The sequence below is a fragment of the Dufourea novaeangliae genome, unplaced genomic scaffold, assembly GCF_001272555.1.
Source record: "Dufourea novaeangliae isolate 0120121106 unplaced genomic scaffold, ASM127255v1 scaffold21, whole genome shotgun sequence".
NCBI lineage: Eukaryota > Metazoa > Arthropoda > Insecta > Hymenoptera > Halictidae > Dufourea > Dufourea novaeangliae.
In genome coordinates, this window is record NW_015373910.1 from 1685728 (window position 1) to 1705531 (window position 19804).

The 19804-nt window shown below is 35.0% G+C and overlaps 1 protein-coding gene across 1 annotated transcript in view; it reads left to right on the forward strand.

The window, feature by feature from the left end:
* Positions 1 to 19804, forward strand: part of LOC107194004 (alpha-catulin) — a 94398-nt gene that overhangs the window by 245 nt on the left and 74349 nt on the right. The gene's annotated exons all lie outside the window — the stretch shown is intronic.

Genomic DNA, 19804 nt, shown 5'->3' on the forward strand with positions numbered 1-19804 from the left:
ATACGTTTGCGTTCTGTTGCACGGCACTACGGGATCGAAAAGTTGCACACAGTAACCTGTGCTTTGTGCTCTCCGTGGTTTCACGTTTCTCTCCGTGTGTACGTGTGGTGTTTGCACGTGTATAAATGGGTCTTGTGCGTGCGGCGGGGGCGGCCCGGGTGCATGTGTATATTCGTAGGAAAGCACGAGAGTGGTCAGACAACGCGACGAGGGGGGGAAAGGGAGAACGCGGGAGGAGATGTGTTGTGTGTGTTGCCGATGCGGGATAGAGACAAACAATCGGACCGGGCCGTTCTTTGGAGTGGGACAGACGGCACAGGAAAACGGAGCATTCACGCGCGGTGGGATTAAGGGTTACTTAACGGACAGAGACGCGTGTACGATCAACCGTTACACCGGATATCGATTCGATCTCTGACGAAGAATGCTTTTATCGGGCCTCCGTGGCTTTCACGGCATTCGTAACGAAACGCATCGGATATTTGACAGTTCGCCTCTCCACGGCGGGCATGTGCTTTCTATCATCGAACGGCCGAACTACCGCACACACTCACGCCTCCTGTGTAACAGAGATATTTTGGTATTTCGTCGTTCTCTCTTGCCCTCCCCCACCGAGCCGACGTTTCGTCTTGCTCTCTCGTTTTATCCTCTGTATCAGTGTACATAGATGTGTTTATATACTCTCCGTGTGTGCATATATATGTATACACATCGCGGTTGTCACGTGACCAGCGTTTCGTGCCGCGGCGTCGAATTCGAGCTTTCAGAAAGTTACGACGAATTTTTGTTGTGTAATCGCGGGAACACGTGCGCGACGAAATTACGTGTGCACGAAACTTACCACACGCGAAAGCTTGCAACGAAAGTCAAAGGGCATTGAACGATCGAACGGGGGACGAATAATTGTGGTTTTCTTGGGAATTTTACGGGGATTGTACGCGCGCCGTCACTTGACTGATAAATATGTATACCAGCTGCTTTAATTATTTATTATTTACACAGACGTGTTGATCGCCTGTGATTACTGGATTAACACTACGCGAATGCCTCTTTACTTTGTTTACAAAGCTACTTGCGTGGAAAATTATAAGGAAGTAAATATACATATTTATACTATAAATAGTGTCCGATACGCTCAATGGCGTACTTCTGTTACAAACTTCGCTTACATGATTAATGAAGAGACGCCGCGCACCCAGTGTTTTAGTGCCTTCTTTTTATTCGCAGATACTAATTTCGGAGCAGAAAACCGTCGAGAAAGAACTCGGCCGCTTTAACTTTTTGTAGAATCTAAATTTGGGGGCATAAGGCACACTGAGAATCTACTGAAATTTTGCTTCGTTATTAGAGTGATTGCATTTCGAATACTATAATTGTAATTATTGTATGTCCACATACCTTTAGTTTGAAATATTCTTATTAACGTAGGGAAATAACATTAGGAATGAGGGTATCGAATGGAAAATAAAGTAGCATGAATATTCGACATAACATTTTATCTTTGAAGTTATATTAATTACTTCGGAATTTTTCTGGTAAATGTATGAAAAGAATCATTAGACTTTATGGTAGAACCAAATATTTTATGTTCGTTAAAATTTTCTAACACGTCTTGACTATTTTTTTTTGTTAATAAAAAATTATTATGTTTGTTAGAGTACTAAATACTTATTTAAAATTGAAATGAAAAAATGCTGAAACTATATAATACTTAATCGCATAAGATAATTTACTATTGAGTAATTATTGCTTTTAATATTTTATTCACGAAATATTTCAGCGTATAATGAATTATGCATGAGACTTTTTCTAACGAGTATTTTTATAACAAAATCCACATTCAGTTCACAAATAATTTTGAATCGTGCAACTTTCATCTATTTTTATTTTTTACTGTCGAATGTTTCGAAGTGGGTTGTACAGTCTATTCCTAGTCTTCGAAACATATTGGAACATTGATTCATTTCTGTCCGAACTGCTCGGTATAGGATGACCTAATATAAACACGAATGAATAACGAAAGCTACACTTGAATAACATTCTTATCTTTAATTTCTCGTTTCATTGAATAAAACGAAACTTTTCACTCTGAAAAGTTTGCTGTAGCATCAAATAAAGGATATTGATAGAATACATATGGAAAATTGGTAAATAATTCGAAAATGTGATTCTGAAAGATTTCATTCCTAATACGGTCTATTAGAAGACAAAGTAACCCTTGCCCCAGGAACTTCTTAGAGTAAATACCTGAAGTAAGTAGTCGTGTCGAGGGGTTACTGCCCCTTTGATCGAATTAAAGGTAACCCGCTTCTTTCTTGAAGCTCATTTCAAAGCAGCCGTGTCTTTAAAAGAAACCTGAATCGGTGATCGTCTTTTATCTTTGTCATCCTAAGGCTACTTTGCGTACGGAATAGTCTTCAAACACGTCGCTCGGCCCACAAAAGACGTCTTTACCAGAAGCAGGGGAGCAAACGAACTGGTTCGAGTGAATTCTCTTTACCCAGTGATCCACTTAATTTAGTAATCATTGACCCCGTTTTCCAAGTCACTTTCTATTCAAGTACTTTCGACCGGTCATTCGAGTATTTACACACCCTTTTGAGAGTATAATTGGTAGATCAATAATCACATATTTTGGAAACGAAAATGTAGTGGTGGGGCCGAAAGCATTCATACATTTCGTATATTGGAGATAGGATAATCGTATGTTATATGTAGGCATTGGTGTTATTCATTTTCTTATTACTAGATATTTATGCAGAATTGAATTTTTATGGATGAACGTCAAGAAACTAAAATGAAGCAACAATTGTTCACTCCATTACGATTCTATTAGGTTTCAAATAAAATGGAAACGTCAGTAATTTTTTTGAAATTTTTTTATTTTACTAACTTTCAGACAGTAATAATAGTTGAAAAATATAAATAATAATTGAATTGCAATATTACTCATACATGCATTGATGATACTCTAACAAGGTGGTAATTTTTCATGAAAAAATAAGTTAGAACAAAAGAATAACATATCTTCATATAAGGCTCTATTTTGATTCAGTGCGTTCCTGATTGCAATAAGTAGAAACAGTGTGCAATGAACAGACATAATCAGTCATGTGCTAGTTCAACATCCTGTGCATCCAACAAATATTCAGTTTCATTTTTTTCGAAAACACAGCCTTATGTGAAAAGATTTCATTCTACAATTCTTTACATTTTCATAAAAAAATCACCCCTTATGTCAGTTGCACCCACAATATCGTACCACGTCACAAACTATTTTTTCTAAATTACGTATAAAATGTATTAAGTCAGTAATTACATGATATATGTATTTTTAATATAATATACAGTTCTATGTGTTAGCAAATGTTGAAACACAAGATGTTAATATTTATCGAAAACACATGGTTTCCTCAACGTAGGAAAATATAAGAACAAGAGGAATATATGTAAATAGTTTCCAACCAGACAGGTTACAATCGTTTCCACTTATTTCAAATTCTGTTTGCGTTCGCAGTATACATATACACACAAAAGGAACAGTGCATTTCATATTCATACATTCCTTCTATTCGTTCGACATTCCACGTATTCATTCTCCATTGGGTATTGTAAACATCCATGTCTTATATGTTCTCGATGCAATTCAAACTTAATTCACCTTCAATTCCCACACAGACGAAACTGCGTGGAAAAATCTGTCGATTAAACAATACACCAGACACTTTTTTCGATTAAACAATACACCATGACATTTCTGGATATTATAAAAATAAAACCTTTCTACGTGGTATTGCTGGAGAGCTTAACCCTTCACTGGTGAGATGAAAATCTTATTTGGGACATTCTTTTTTATCACAATTTTGGGCATTAATATCTAACTCAAATGGAGTAGAATATTGATTTCTGCACTAGATGCTTTACTCCGTTAATAATAAGACTTAAGTGGTATCAAACATTATTAGAACCGATATCGTATTGCATTTTCGAAGTTAAGAGGTGCTATAAATGCATAAAAGCCGCAGTCTACTTATTACTAAACTGCGGATTTTATGCTTTTGTAACCTGTACGAGTATCTAAAATTGTCACTGTATAAAAATATTTAATAAAGTCGGATGCCATATGCATGGTATTTGGGATCTAATATACTCCATAATGGAGTGAGGAAATTTTTGTTTGAAATCAGTTTTTGTAAAATCGTCAAGACAGCTCAGTATTTGCATAAACATTCGCAGTTTACTTATTACTTCGATACAAGTGTTTCTTTAAATAACTATCCAATAAAGAGAAAATATTCTGAAACTATTCGTAGGGTTCCTCAGAGCCCACCTCACCAGTTAAGGGTTAAGTGAGCTCGATCGATCCGATCGAGGGATCGGGAACTGGGTGGCGTGCTGCGGCGAAAATTATTCCAAGTCAAAAGGAACGTATCGTGAGGGCAACCTTTGTGTCGCTTTAAGCGGTGTACGGAGGTGTCGGTGTGCAAGTGCACTGTCGAAGGAACGACGAGACTGTCGTGTGTTGGTTAAACCTCTTATAGACAGAGAAGGCGCGCGAGTGTCTGATCCATGGCAGAGAAGGCGATCGTTACGGGCTGCAGCCACTTGTTAGAGCCCTGTCTAGCCGCCCCCTCTGCCCTCTCCAACCCCATCTCGGCTCGCCTTCCGCGCCCTTCTTCCTTTACTTCTTCCTTTTCCCTTTCCGTACACCCTCCCCCCCCCCTGACAGAGACCTTCGACCTACACCTTTCTCGCGCAGTCTTTCCCCCTGCATCACGGTTTTAGAACGGTCGGCTTGCGGTCAATGTTTTATTGACCATCGTCCAGGTGGGGTTTTGTTGGTAGACCGCGATCGTTCCGTTTGCAGCCCATTTTACTTCGACCTCTCGCGTTCGAAATAGTACTCGTTGCTGTTTCGATACCGATGACGTGATGAATTGACGTGTCTTTCGCCGGTGGTGTAATGGTCTATTAGTTGTATGTATTACTGCAAGTGCACGTGAGGTGCCAGGGATGTTGTTTGGAATGATTTTGAACGGTTGTTTGTGATATATTTAGTGTATCTAGTGATCGTTGATAGTGGTAGAAATGAAGTTGTTTTAGAAATATTGTCAGGTATTGGTGAAGAGTTAAACGAACGGAAATAGCGGGTGGTACTTGAATAACGATAATTATAGAAGTGTTTTTTGTAACTGCGTGGTATTTGATTGAATGTAGAATGAGGAGAGGGGTGTACAGATATAGGGTACATAGATGGGTACAGTTTTCAGAGTATTGATAGAAGTTTTCTATCGGCCCACTTGAATATCGCTGAAACTATAGATGAAATTAAAAAATGTGTCATACGAAAGTTAAATGGTATCGGGGAGCACACTTTCTGATGTAATTTTTCTATGTGGACGCGTAGAGTTCATATGAAGGTCAACTTTGTTCTTTTTAAATGAAATCTTGTATTTTTTAATGCACTACTTGATGCTGCTTGGTATTCCCTACATAAAGTACTATGTGACCAACAGCGAATTAGTGTATTAAAAAAATATAAGAGCCATTTAAAAAAACAAAGTTGACCTTCATATGATCTCTACGCGTCCAGATAGAAAAAAGTTACTCTCATCAAACAGTGTGAACCCTGGTACTATTTACTATTTATTTGAAACATTTTTTAATATAAACAGGTTTGGAGATATTCGAGTGGATCGATTTAAATGGGACACCCTTGTATATGTCATGTTATTCTAAATGTATTCCAAATTAATAATTATTCATTAATATCTTAGAATATTGTACTACTTCACACTACATACTCCAATTTACAATATACTAGAACTAGTATTATTTTAAATGCCTCTAAGAACCCGTGTTTATCATTTATCAGCAATGATAATGTTAGGAAATGAATTGTTAACACTTATTACATAAGTAAATATGATTCGAATGATATTGTGTTTGGTGTCATTTTAATCAGAAAAATCTCGCCAATATATTAACAAACTTTTCATTAACAAAGGATCAAGAAGAAAAGAATTTATCCGCGATAGGATACGCGGGCATTTAAACCATTGCACTTGCTGTCCTTTTTTACGACAGTCACTGCTGACAAAACAGAAGGCAAGATCAGGGCTGGCCCAAAAATTTATGATGTTCGAAATTCATCGATTAATTCGATTACTGTTACAAAACGAACCGAAATTTTTCACATTTATCGGGAGGGTACTGTATATACTTTTCTTTAATTTCCTATCTAAAACAATTTGAATGTTACCAAAATCGATATGAATGAACTCTTAATTAGCACTGCCTGTTTTTACACACAGTGATAGCCTAAGCAAACGTAACCAGCTTCAAACACTTCAATTAACCGTCGCTTCGCGCTCGAATTCACACTCCGATATCATCGGCGTGTTAAGATTAATGACTGTGGCCCGTCCATCAGCCGCTGTCAATCGTAAATGCAAATTGGGCACTAATCGACCAATCGGGGTATTGATATCGCCCTATTTTCCTGCTGCAAAATTCGTATGAGCATTAAGGTCGTTAAAGATTGTCTCTTCATTCTTAGATACCTACCGTTGTGTGTAGTGTTCAAATATACTTTGAGTGTAGTTACTTCAGAGTTATCTAAATAGTTTTACGTAGTATTAAAGTCTTAGAATTTTCGTAATATTTATATTTTTTCCATTACTCGTTTGCAGATTAGAAAAAGCGCAGTTTAAATATATTTCGTAACCCCGAAAGGCAATATTTTCTGAAATGGTAAATATTGCGGCGTCTTATGCAAACCCGAGAAGGCATTTCTCACGAGATAGGTTGGAAATCGATACGATACATAGGAGCGTGCTTTAAATTATGTGCATTTAAATTCCCTTCGACATTTCGACTCTGCGTAGGTTTGAAATATTCTTGACAGTTCCACAGTACGCGTGATCCGAATACATTTGTACAATTTGATAATCAGTATGGATACTAAATTATTATCATGAAATATTTTCTGCTTTTATTACTAAATTATTATCTTGAAATATTTTCTGCTTTTATTACTAAATTATTATCACGAAGTCTTTTCTGTTTTTATTACTAAATTATTATCATGACATATTTTCTGTTTTTATTACTAAATTATTATCACGGAGTATTTTCTGTTTTTATTACTAAATTATTATCATGAAATATTTTCTGATTTTGTTACTGTACCAGAATTCTGGGTATTCACCATATCACTAATGATAACATTCTCGTCTACAAAATAATTTCATTTTACCCGTTTTCCATTTCTGTTTTCGAGAATCTTGAAGTTTGTACCTGGTTTTAATATAATATAATATAGTATGAATACTTACATTTGATAGTATATAGTATTGAATAGTATAATATCTTTGTATTTTCGTCAATTTTATTACTGTTTGCTGACATATTGTACTCTCGAAACTAATCAGATTCGGAATTATACAGTTTTCAGAGTTATATTCGTGTCAGTTCGAGTTAATTTTCGTGCTATATTTGTTCAGAGGAATATGCTTAATGTGCACGGCGAGGATAGAGTGAAAATTTTCATTATCTGGCTTCGGGCTGGAGAAAAAAAGAATCCTTAGTAGAGACGGTCCAAGCGATGACGACAGTGATGACGGCGACACGCTCGTAAACCAGCAATATCTACTGAGAATTCCTCGAGTGGCGCACTTGAACACTTCAATTAACCTCGATCTTCGACCTAACCCCCCACACTGATCCATTACTGGCATGTTACGATCGCTGACTATGGCCACAGACTTCCGCAGTGGCTGTCCTTGGTTATAAATGGGTAACTGTGACGGATAAATGGGGGTTCGAAGCGTTAAATTATCATTAAATATTTCGTATCTAGTTTACATCAACCGATTGATAGTTTTGTTTAGAATGAAGACACGTTTTTTCAAAATTAATTACGATACATCTTCTATTCTGACATTAGTGTTTGTTGGGTTCAGTTGGCTAATAGGTATGATCATTTGCATATACAGGATGCCTCAGATTGGGCAGCACAACCGGACAGGAGGTATTTCTATAAGGAACAATAAGTCGAAAAAAGAGAATAAACTTTTTTCGTTTGATGTTTCGTTTTCAAGAAAATTGGGTTTAAACACATGTGTATTCGTACATATGTAAGGTAATAAGTAGAAAAAACCTGCAATGACCAGGCGCGTTAACAAAGTCCCCTTCTGTTGCCCGTGTATTGAACAAATTTTCAAGTTTGATTCTATTGAAAATGAAGCATCACTCGAAGAAATTTTATTGTTTTCTTTTCGACTATTTTGTCTTGTAGAATTACCTCCTGCCTGGTTGTACTACCAGATCTGAGACACCCCATGTATAATCGCGTTAGAAGAGTGTTAGAATGTATTGTCGAGTTGCAAATATTGAGTAAACTATAAAATAAATTATCTTAAAATCTAGTACGTTTACAGAATATATCTTATTGTTTTGAAACTATGAATGAACGATTGCTGAAAATGATAAATAATTGTTTGTATTGAATCAAATAAGTTCTTTTAAATTGTTATTTTCTAAACTTTAGATAACTTCATGAATAGACACGAAAAAGCAAGATATTACTGTTTTTGTATAATTAACACTCTGAACTTTCTCGAAGATTATGGCAAATAATTATCACATCCATTGTTTTTCATGGATTAGTAAATCTCATGATGGAAATTAGTATTTCTATCAAATAACTTTATTCTAAATCAATGTGTCTATAATTTTATTTCGCAGAATGAGCGTAAGAATGATAGATAGAATGCTATTACTCTGGCAACACATATTTTCATTGGTATCTGAGGAAGGCTGTTATTGAAACTATCATCTTTCTGTAAGTTACAATTTAGTTTCTTATTTAAAATAACATTGAAGTAGCTTGTGTCTAAATTAGTGTATTAATATACTAATTGAAATTATCGCACAGTTATTGAAGATATTTCCTGTTATATCCAGGTAATATGGTTGGTTTACTTAGGAGTAGGGTCTAGGTAACGAGCTCTGACGTACATTTTCTACTAGGAAATTACTTGTCGTGTTTTCGATCGTTCGGACGTTTCTACGACCGAAAGCCCTGAAAGATAGAACTTTTCCTGACAAGTGTGTGCAGTGAACTGTAATTTACGACCCCGAAAACCGCTCGGCCTTAACGTTCCGGGCAAAGTCACTAAAACCCGAACTCCTTAAGAATTTTAAGTCGACGGGTGAACGTTATTAAAGGATCTTAATGAAATTGTTCCGAAACCAGCAGATCCTTTAAATTCTTAACCACCAACGTTGTAAACTTCACTTCTGACTGACCGATCATTTCAATCACGCTATATAGTTAATTATAAACAGGTATGTCATCTGCGATGTACCATTTGTAAGGATTTCGAGGAGTCCTTCCTTTTATATTTCATAAAAAAAATTACGTCGATCGAATGAAAGTAAAAAAATTCTTGCATTCTATACAGGTTGTTTAATTTAATTCGACTATACATGAAGTATTTGAGGAAACACGTCTTCGCGTTTATGTGTTAATATATACAGTACCGGACAAATGTTTTCGGACAAAAACCTTTTGCTGTATTATTTGAATTAGGAACAGCATTGATGTTACAATAAGTAATCAACACCTGTCTTACCTAATTCAAACCGTATAAAATAAACTGAATAAGTTTAATAAAATACATAAATTTTTGTCTGGTTCCACTTCCTGTGAAGTAATGCATAAGAATTTATATTTGCATAAACATCAACGGTCCACTAATAATCATTCGCACGAATAATATTAACAATGAACGAAGAATAAGGATAGTAGGTACTTTTAATGTCTCAAAGACGGTTTAATTGCAAACGAAACTGTATTAAGACCATTTTCTTTTGTTTCGTTCAAAGTGTTCCATTAACTAGTTTAATTTCTGCGAGTAGTTAAGAGGCATTGTATAAATTCACTCCTTGAAGAAACTCACACCCGAGACAGTTGAAATATATCTAGGTACGGAACTTTCTGAAACGACTAATTTCAGTGCAGTTTAGATAACTCTCAAAGTTTAAGTGTCTATTAAAATCCTTTCGCGATTTTCACCAGTGTATCTTTTTCACGGTTTCATTACGCTCGAGGTTTCCAATGTTTCGCGAATGTTTACGAGGATGTTCTCATGTTTAAGGGAGTTTAATGACGCTCGACGATAATTTCGGAACAACCCTTCTGTTCCCGCGGACTGAATAATTACCCACTTTCGATAAATTGCATAAAGGGCTGTAATCTATGGGAAAGACGACAGTCGACGGATATTGAATTACGCATCGTTTCATTACGAGGTCACCAAGCAGTTTACGTCTTTGTAAGTGATCCGTGTCACATTGTTCGAATTAATTTCCGTAACGCGTATGGTGGTTCCAAATACAGGATTGTTTGTAGATACCGTACTGTTTCATATACCCGATGTAACTCGATTAAATTCTACTATCGAGTTAGTCAAATTGGAAATTGTTTCATGAAGGCAAGAATCTCGATGAAAACTCTAAGTTGCAATTTTGATTAATGTGGTAACAGTTTTGATCGGATAGAAATGATAATAAGTATATTTATCAATATCGAATGAAATAGTCAAATTTGGAAGAAATGGGTATTTGTAATAATATTTATAAATTGTTGTGAATTTTTATGAAATACTCAGGGTGTCACGTAACTGGTGGTACAACCGGGTAGGGGGTGATTCTACGTGAAAAAATAAATTGAAAATATACAATAAAATTATTTCATTTGAGAGTTTGTTTTCGAGAAAATGAAATTTTATGTTTCATTCGAGAAAATGAAAATTCATTACTCTCTTACTATAATTAAAATTTGAATAAAAGGGGAAAAGAACAAAGAGAGATGCGTTCCTCATTACAAGTTAGTGGATTTAATATATTTCACCTTTGAAGTTCCGTGTACACATCCGTCAGCAGATAATTCGAATGTAATATGTGCGACGGAGGTATTTTCCGTTTGCATGGGGGGTAAATATATGTCAGAAGCCATCGAACAAACTAATATTGACCATCGGCCTAACCAGCGATAGCGAGACCTAGTCCGATCATTATACTGCTTTGTCGACATATGAAGAGTTTTCGCATTCAATATGCACTAGAAAAAGTACATTTCATATCCAGTCCACTCTAATCATAAAGTCCTCGTTGTATACACGTACAACTATATTTTGCTCGTTCAGTAAATTAATCTTTCCACCGAAACTTGATGAAACTGTCTTTAGTGGAATATGGTTTTCATTATGCAAATTGGAATTATTATGGGAGTACAAAGCTTTGCTTCAGGGGGACAGAATATTACATAACAATGTAATTAAAGAAATTAATTCAGATATCTCTTTGTTTTTTTAGAAGAGAACGTTTGGCGTTTAGTGGATACTTCGTTAGTTGACTAAAATAGCAATATATTTTTTCCCTCAAAACGTTTTGCTTATTTAATAATCATATAGTAGGATCTATGTTGGATTTTATTAAGGTTTCTATTTTGCATATTTTATGCAAATGCAGGAGGTTCTCAGTTTACTATATTAAAAAATAAATATTGGTATCTACGTTTCATGTGTAGAAGAAGTAATGTATATTTATCACTTTGAAGGATAATAAACTATTTCTACTATTTACTAGGTTTATAGTGTACTTAGTTTTCGACGTTTTCGGTATATCTTGTAAATTACTATGAATCGTTTTGCACCACTATAAAATCAATGAATAAGGAAATAGTGCATGAATGAATGTAAATATTAAATTTCAGTTCCGTTTAAATAATTATGTTACGATAAAATTGTTAACTGTTAGAAACACTTAATCGAAACAATTTATTCAATGTTTCCATTACAACCCTTCAAATAATTCGCAATTGTGGAAAGATGTTTTCTTAGAATTCATATTCCATTTATTTACTGTGTCTCAAGTGTAGACTCAGCCGCAGTAATCGTGTTTCCCTGTGTACCGATTTGTAGGCTATCTCTTCCTTTTGTGAAATTGAATTTCTACTGAAATTTGTCGCAGCTACTGGAAACTCGACCTCAATCTTTCGAGTTACAGAAAGTTTAATGACAGTTTAGTTATACTAAATCGAATGCCCACTGGATTAATTTATGCGTTCACTTCCCTTTTGATATTTAGCGCCGTTGCTGTGACACTATATCTAACGACAACTGTCATTTAAATACATCACTAACTTTTTTCATCATTTACATTATTCAGTAATGAATAAATTAGATTGTTTAGGTGTTCTATTAAATGTAATCAACTTTGCTAAAGGTACTTGGTTATTCATTATAAATTTATAAAATATATTTTTTTTAAATGCTTGATTTCTAGATAGCCGTAGAAAAATTGTTTTAGTTACGTAGGTACAGTAAGAATCCAAATTGAGTCTTAATTTCTTACTTGTAATCCATAAATTTCAACAACTCAGTACATATTGCAGTATTTACATTAATGCTATTCACTCGCCAAATTATTCATATTCAAAACAGTATGCATCTATAAATATTCATATCATGAATATTGAATCGAAAACCATGTTTACATGTGCATACATACAGTTTTTCTTCAACAGAATCTATACATTGTATTAGATGTAAAATACATATAAATAGGAGCAGAGTTTCATTCGAATGTTTTCACGAAATATAATCTTACACAAATACTTCATAAAATTAAATTCCTTCAATGTTTCCAGGTACTAATTTTTTTCGAAAAATTTTGTCGCTGATTACAAATGTGGTGTCAGTCATGTATTTTGCATTTGGTACATTCTTTCCAAATATTGAAATATTTATCAATGTAACACAAGATAAGAGAAAAACCTTTTTTTTTTTATTTACACGACTTGCATTAATCACTGATACAATTATTCAAAAATATTGGAAGAATTAAAAAAATTCATACTGTACAAATGCATATCATTCTTGACTGATTAAAAGACGGGAAAGAATTTTTACGTAAAAATCTAATTGATAATCGTCGAAAAATACTTTAAACGGTTCATAATAACCCGGCAATTAAATTGAAAGCTCTGTAACACGCTTCGTGGAGCGCGTTAATCCATTAACAGCAAACGCTGAAAATTTCAATCTTGAACGCGCGAACTCACTCGAAAACGTTCGTCCAGTTTTTATCGGCGCCCCCCACCCCTCTCTCTCCGACGTGTTAAATCCGCCTCGATAAATTGCTGGTATCTGTGGCCATCGCGGCGAGCAAAAAACTGAGCCGCGTTTTCCGCTCTACCTTAAGTGGGTGACACGTAAAAATTGTATGCCCCTCGGGTTTCGTGCGATCTGAAATCGTGAACAGTGCGGAGAGGCTCGGCTTGAAAAAAAGAAAAGAAAGAAAATACGCGAGAGAACGTTTCGCCGCACTCGCGGTCCGTATCAGACCCAACGAAGCCGCATTTTCACTCTTAGGAAAATGTCTGCCCCAATGACGGCCATTCCGTCAAGGAATTCACTCTGACTCGCGACTCGCTGCGGCGCACAGCGAAATTACCAAGATGATGTAGCCGAAAATCCATTTCGGAACGTAACTAGAAAGGCAACCTAAGCGAGATATTTCCACGTGAACAAATTTGCCGATAGTGTAAAGTAATTTATTTTTTTATCCCGTGACTTCTATTCTTTTAAATCGAGGTTACAAATTCGTTCTGACGCTGAGTCCATTTGAAAATGTAACTGATGACATAACCCGAAGGGATTGGTTTTGCATAGAAATATCAATCGAATTCGTGGAGTACTATTTTTTTAGCGTGAAATTTCTGCTTTTTAGAATTCGAAATAAAAAGTTTGTTGGGGGCAAGCAATTTTGAATATGGTTCATAGCTTATTAGTTTCAAAGTGTTATGGGCTGTGCAACCTAAGGACATATTTGTGTACGAAAAAGGTAGTTGAAAATGTTGAGTAATATTTTTTTTTGTCAGACTTCGGTTTTGTAAAAATACGGAATTAAAAAATCTTGGTGGCCGGAGATTTCAGCGATGTCTGTATATTATCGACTACTTCTACTAGCATTGATGAACGTATAGCATTGTCTACGTTCTATTAATCTCCACGTCTTCTAAAAATTAGTTATGTATTGTATACATATACTAAAATAGTATAGCAATACAATATATAAAAAAATGAAGAATTCCATATCATTGACAGTGTTTAACACTTTGACTGCCGTATCACAAGAATATGGGTGACACTAACATTGCAAAGAGGGCTGGATTATTTACATAGCGTTATATAAAACTAATATCGCAGTATAACTTAAAACAAGCCTCTATTAACTAAATGCATATATTTTCGATGATTTATCTCTGTGTCTGACTATGTACGGCCATTTTCACTGTTGTAGACGACCTGTTAAAGTGTCATCTGCAAGTAGAAATAACGGATGGTGATCAGACACATAATCCATACGGTGTTTAGTGTACAGTTTTGTTCAAGATCTGTTGTATAAGTGGAGAGGGGTTAAAGTATAACAAAATTCTAGTAAAAGTATTATGATAACATGAGCATTTGTGGTATTTCAATATCATTGTACTCATTCGTACATCTACTACTGATCTTCAATCTTCAATAACTCCGAACAATGGACGATATTGGAATTAAAAAATTATACAGACATCACAATCTTCCTTTACGACGATGCTGCAGTAGGTTTGCAGTCAAATATGACTTTTCTCCTTAAGCACTTTTGCTGCATCATTTTCATATACATCACGTTTGAGGCAAAATCATGTATAAAATTTTTTCTACGTTGGATTTTTTATTTCCAAATACACCGTACATACAGGCTTCGTCGCCACATTAACTAAACAAAAAGATTCTCTTTGTACGTCGTAGAAAAATCGTTCGGTGGAAATCCGAGCGTATTCGCGTGGTTTCACATTGTTCGAAATTCGCTTTATTATACCATTCGAAGAAAAGATCGCCGAGGAGGCTGTGGATCGAAGTTTCAGACGCGCGAATCGTTTCGAACGACCCACGTAGGTCGGGAATATATGGGACGGGTGAGGCGAGGAAATGAAAAAAAAAACCGCGTGGGAGGAGTCTAGTGTCGTATATTATTTTCTAATGGCTCGTGGCTAAATAAATTATAGGTGGATGGGGTGAAAACGGGAGGGCGATAAAATCTTTCGACAGTAATTCCTGCAGCATTGTGCTTATTATCCGCCTCCGAATTTAGGAAATCGCGTAACTAAATTTTCATCGAAGCTTCAACCTCAATATACAGGCTGTACCCTGATATGTGGGATTGATTCAGCATTCGGGAATAATAAAAACAGGTTACGTAAGGATATGTCTTATTTAACTTTATTTTCGAGTCATCGTGTTACGTGTTGCAATAATTCTTCCGGCCAATAAGTGGATTGGATGTAGAGGTCCTATTACGTGGTTCGTTCGATTTCCAGACTTAAATCCATTGCACTTTTACTTTCTTTGGGATATTCAAGGTCTATTATTTACAGAGAACTTACAATAAATGTTGAAATACTGCGTTATTGAATTAAACAAGGTTACAATCGAAGTCGACAACCTAGAAGCATTGAAAGAGTAACAAGATTTTTTATAAGTGGTCTAGAGGCATTCGTTAAAATGATCATTTTGAACATCTGCTCTGAAAGTATTCAGATATCAATTGATAGAATGCAAAGGCTGTATTTCCTAAGTAAAGTAAAATAGGACCAGATATTTACAAAAACTTTTCTTTATTACTTTCAAGAGCTGGATCAATCCCTGAGGTGACATTTATATATTATAAGGCACCCTAAACACGAACCCTTAAAAGCTTAGTAGTGTAAGTCAATAAGTATACTTTTGAGATATTTGGAGGTTTAGAAAAAATCTTGTATATCAATTTATATGGAGTTTTATTGTTACGAGATTTGTTTTATTAGTGAATGTGGACATACATATACATCATTTGTACACGAAATGAAATGAAATTAAGGCTATCTGATGTTAAATAAAATTCATCAAAAATTGACTTACACGATTGATGCTTTCAAACACTCATATGTTACTAAATGTATTACAGTTTTAATTATTTATTCTTGAAGATCGAAAAAATGATTGATGCCATCTGTGTTGTAATTCTGCAGCTCCAACTTGGCGAACAAAATTCTAATTGCGTTGGGAACTTGTTAGGAAAATGAAACTTCTCTCGTAATTGTAGATACAAATTGTCTCTTAAAATTTAATAGATACAGATACTCGGGTACCAACTTCGTATTCAACGGGAGTCTATGTGTTCTATTCCTTTATCTAAAATACTTACCGGACATTGCGTTATGGTTCCTGCAGTTTGCACAGCTGCATTAAGATAATCATAGGTTGGTGCATGTGGAATGTTTTTCTATGGGTTGAGCTCTGCGATACGATAACGCGAGTTAAACGACGTTCATTTATCGGTTGTTTGGGGAACTGAAAACGGTAGCTTGAAATAAATACGTTTGAAGGTAGCAAAGAAAATGTCTGAAAGAGACTTAATTGGAATGCCAACGTTGTTTGATGATCGTATCGTATAAAAAGTATCTGATGTTACTGCAGAATAATTTAAGCAGATCAAATACGAAATTCTTCAGTCTCATTTTCTTCAGTGACAGTATAAAAAGTATTACAGTAGTACAGCCAAAGTATTAAAGAAACCAAATTTCTATTAATTACTAGTTTTGGTAAATTAACCCCGATATGCCAAAAATTCTTTTTTTTTTGAAGTAGTTTTCTTCATAACATTATGACATTGAATATCCTTTACAATTTTTATCAGGAATCATCTGGATTTTTAGTGTGCGTTTTAGTGATTTTTAAGTAATTTTTAGCAACCTGTGCCACCATTCAAGTGTGTAACTTGAAAAAATAATAAAATACAGGCACCGGTCATGTATCATTATAGCAGGGCAGTGGGGATATTCAGGTTATTCACAAAAATTTACTTTTTTTCGCGCATTTCAACATAACTACAGTAAATCCTCGATGAGTGCTCGAAGGCTGCTCGGTATTGAACATTAAATATTTCAGAGACTAACGGCCAAATGCGACTAAAACAAATATCCTCGTTAGTGCCGATGAGCCTTCGAACACTCATCGACAATTTACTGCATCCTAAGAAAATTCTTCTGATTCTCAATGATATCGTGAAAAGATTCGTCGACTTGTGAAACAAATTTCTGGTTCAAAAGGACTCTATAGACATTAATGGGAAAAGTGCCTACAGAATTATCTTCCACGACGAACCCTAACAGGACGCCTCATTTTCATTTCACGCGTATTATCTCAGATCCTGGCCAAACAAATTTTTCATCTTCGATCGGTGTCATATTTTTCAGAAATAGGGTGGGGGGGGGTGTGGCGACGTTCGATGGCGCCGGATATAAAATGAAGGATCGATACCTGACGGCGACGGAATTGAAACAGTAAAACAACGAATAACGCAGTGAGGAAAAGAAACATGTAGAATTAAAGGGTGGGTGAGCGAAGTGGAATATCAGCCAATACACAAGGGACTCCGGGGGGAGAAAAAGTAATCGCAACTGTTGTTTGCACGGCAGCAAACTGGGAAATATTAAACTTCATTATTCCCTTGTTATTTTAATTTCCTGTTCGCGTTACTTGCGTACGAACGAACGAATCGTTACAGAGCTGCTTGACTTTCAATCCACCATTGATACTGTATATCTGCCCATGGGTTTCATTTTGTTTCCTCCACGCGTTCTTCGTTCACTTGCGTTCCCCCTGGGGAAATATGTGTCACCTTTAGCTTGCTTAATTGTACATACAAATTGAAATAAAACGTAGATTGGATTTGCTTCGTCTTTCGAAAATGAAGAAGTTCATTTTTGTGTGGGTTTACTGTCTCTTAGAGTTCATTGATATGATTCATACATAATTCTAATATATTTATCGAAAGAAATACTATATCTTTTATATCGGATTTCATATGAATTGAAAATTACTAATATTAACATTATTATTCCATTTAAATTTTATTTTTACATGTATACATTGCACTTTTTCTCCATGGATCAACCATATACTATACTAAACTATATTCTCACGATTGTTTTATACATATCGAAAATTGAATGGCGAAAGTATTAATTGGAATTCGAGAAAAAATTTATTCCATTTGATGCGGAAGTTGCGTACTCGGTCTATGGAAAGTAATTTGAAAAATATCGGTGGAATTCACATTTTAAATTAAATGTCGTTGAAATATCAAACCTTCATAACAGCCCAAAATCACGGAGTCAGCTGTTACCGTCTTAACGAACCCGTTCCGAAATGCGTAAACGGAGAAATAATTCTACTTTGGGAATCGCATAAATCTCCGGGTCCATAGAACGTTCACAAACCCTAATTCCACGAGCTTTTAGGTCAAGGCATTATAATTATTTCGGTGCAGCCTTTCGAGAAACAATAATTGTGTCCTTCAAGCTAAAACTTTATAGAGAAACTTTTAAGATGAAATTTCACAAGAAAGAATGTTTCATAATTTTCAACATTTTACGTAACAACAAGGTAACAGAAGTTAAAAAAGGAACTAAAAACTCACATCTTGTAATTTAATAATTTTTTCAATATTATTTAATTGTACTGTTAGCTTGTCCTTAACAAAAAAATTGAAACTGAAAAAGGAATGAACGGTGAACTAAAGACAAAATCTGAAAAACTTCTGTATATTATTTTATGCTTCTGAATAAATCCAAACAGCAAAGTACATTTTTTCTTCGAAGTTTCGTTTCTCTAAAAACAAATTTTAATTGATGTTAGGTTACATAACAGCCTATGGTCGCTCTTTGCACGTTATTCCTTGTTACTTATTTTATGTGTCTACTGTATCTCTTTTATGTTTCGCGTAACAAGGTCATAATAATAATTCGCTAATGGAGCTAACGGTGTGTACTTCGTCGAAAGAAAACGATAATAATGATCTCCTATCGTCTCCATTATTTTTCATCGTTATTCGTAAAAAGAAGCTCCATACGTAAATAAAGTGCTAATATGTACAGACACGTTCTTGTATTAACCCCTTACGAACGAGAATTTCATAAATGTCAAGTATATTTTCCGCGTAAAATGAAGTCAGGTATATATTAAGTTGCTGCGATAATTGCAAAAATAAAACAGCAATGTAATTCCATGAAGACATTTTATAGTAAGAATTCCACTGTATATTTTCCAACTGGTTTCTACATTTTCTAAATAGTATTTATCAAAATAATATCCTGCAATAAACGCAATTCTTTTGTTTAGTTTAATAAAATAATTAGCGAACAAAATGTATGCAGCAACCTAATCTAAAGGAGCTAAATACAGTACATATCATGACTATAAACAGAGTTGGGCAAAATGTAATTTAATTACAAAATCCAAATAACAATTACCATGTAATTGAAAGACAATTACAATTACATTTACCTTGTAATTAACTATACTAAATTAACAATAAAAATTACAATGTAATTGTAATTGTAATTGTCCCGTAATTACATTGCAATTTAGATTTTGTAATTAGATTACATTTTGCCAAACTCTACTATAAAACCATCCTAAAATTTAGATCCTTATATTTTGTACTTGTATTCAATTGAATCAAGTACAGTCAATCATCGATGAGTGTTCGAAGGCTCGTCGGCACTGACAATGAGAGATTCTCACGTGTAACGCTGACATTTTCATGAGGGTTAGCACAGTGATAGAGCCTGGAATTCTGAAGCCAAACATATTTGTTTCAGCCGCATATGGCCATTACTTTATGAAATATTTAATGTTTACTGCCG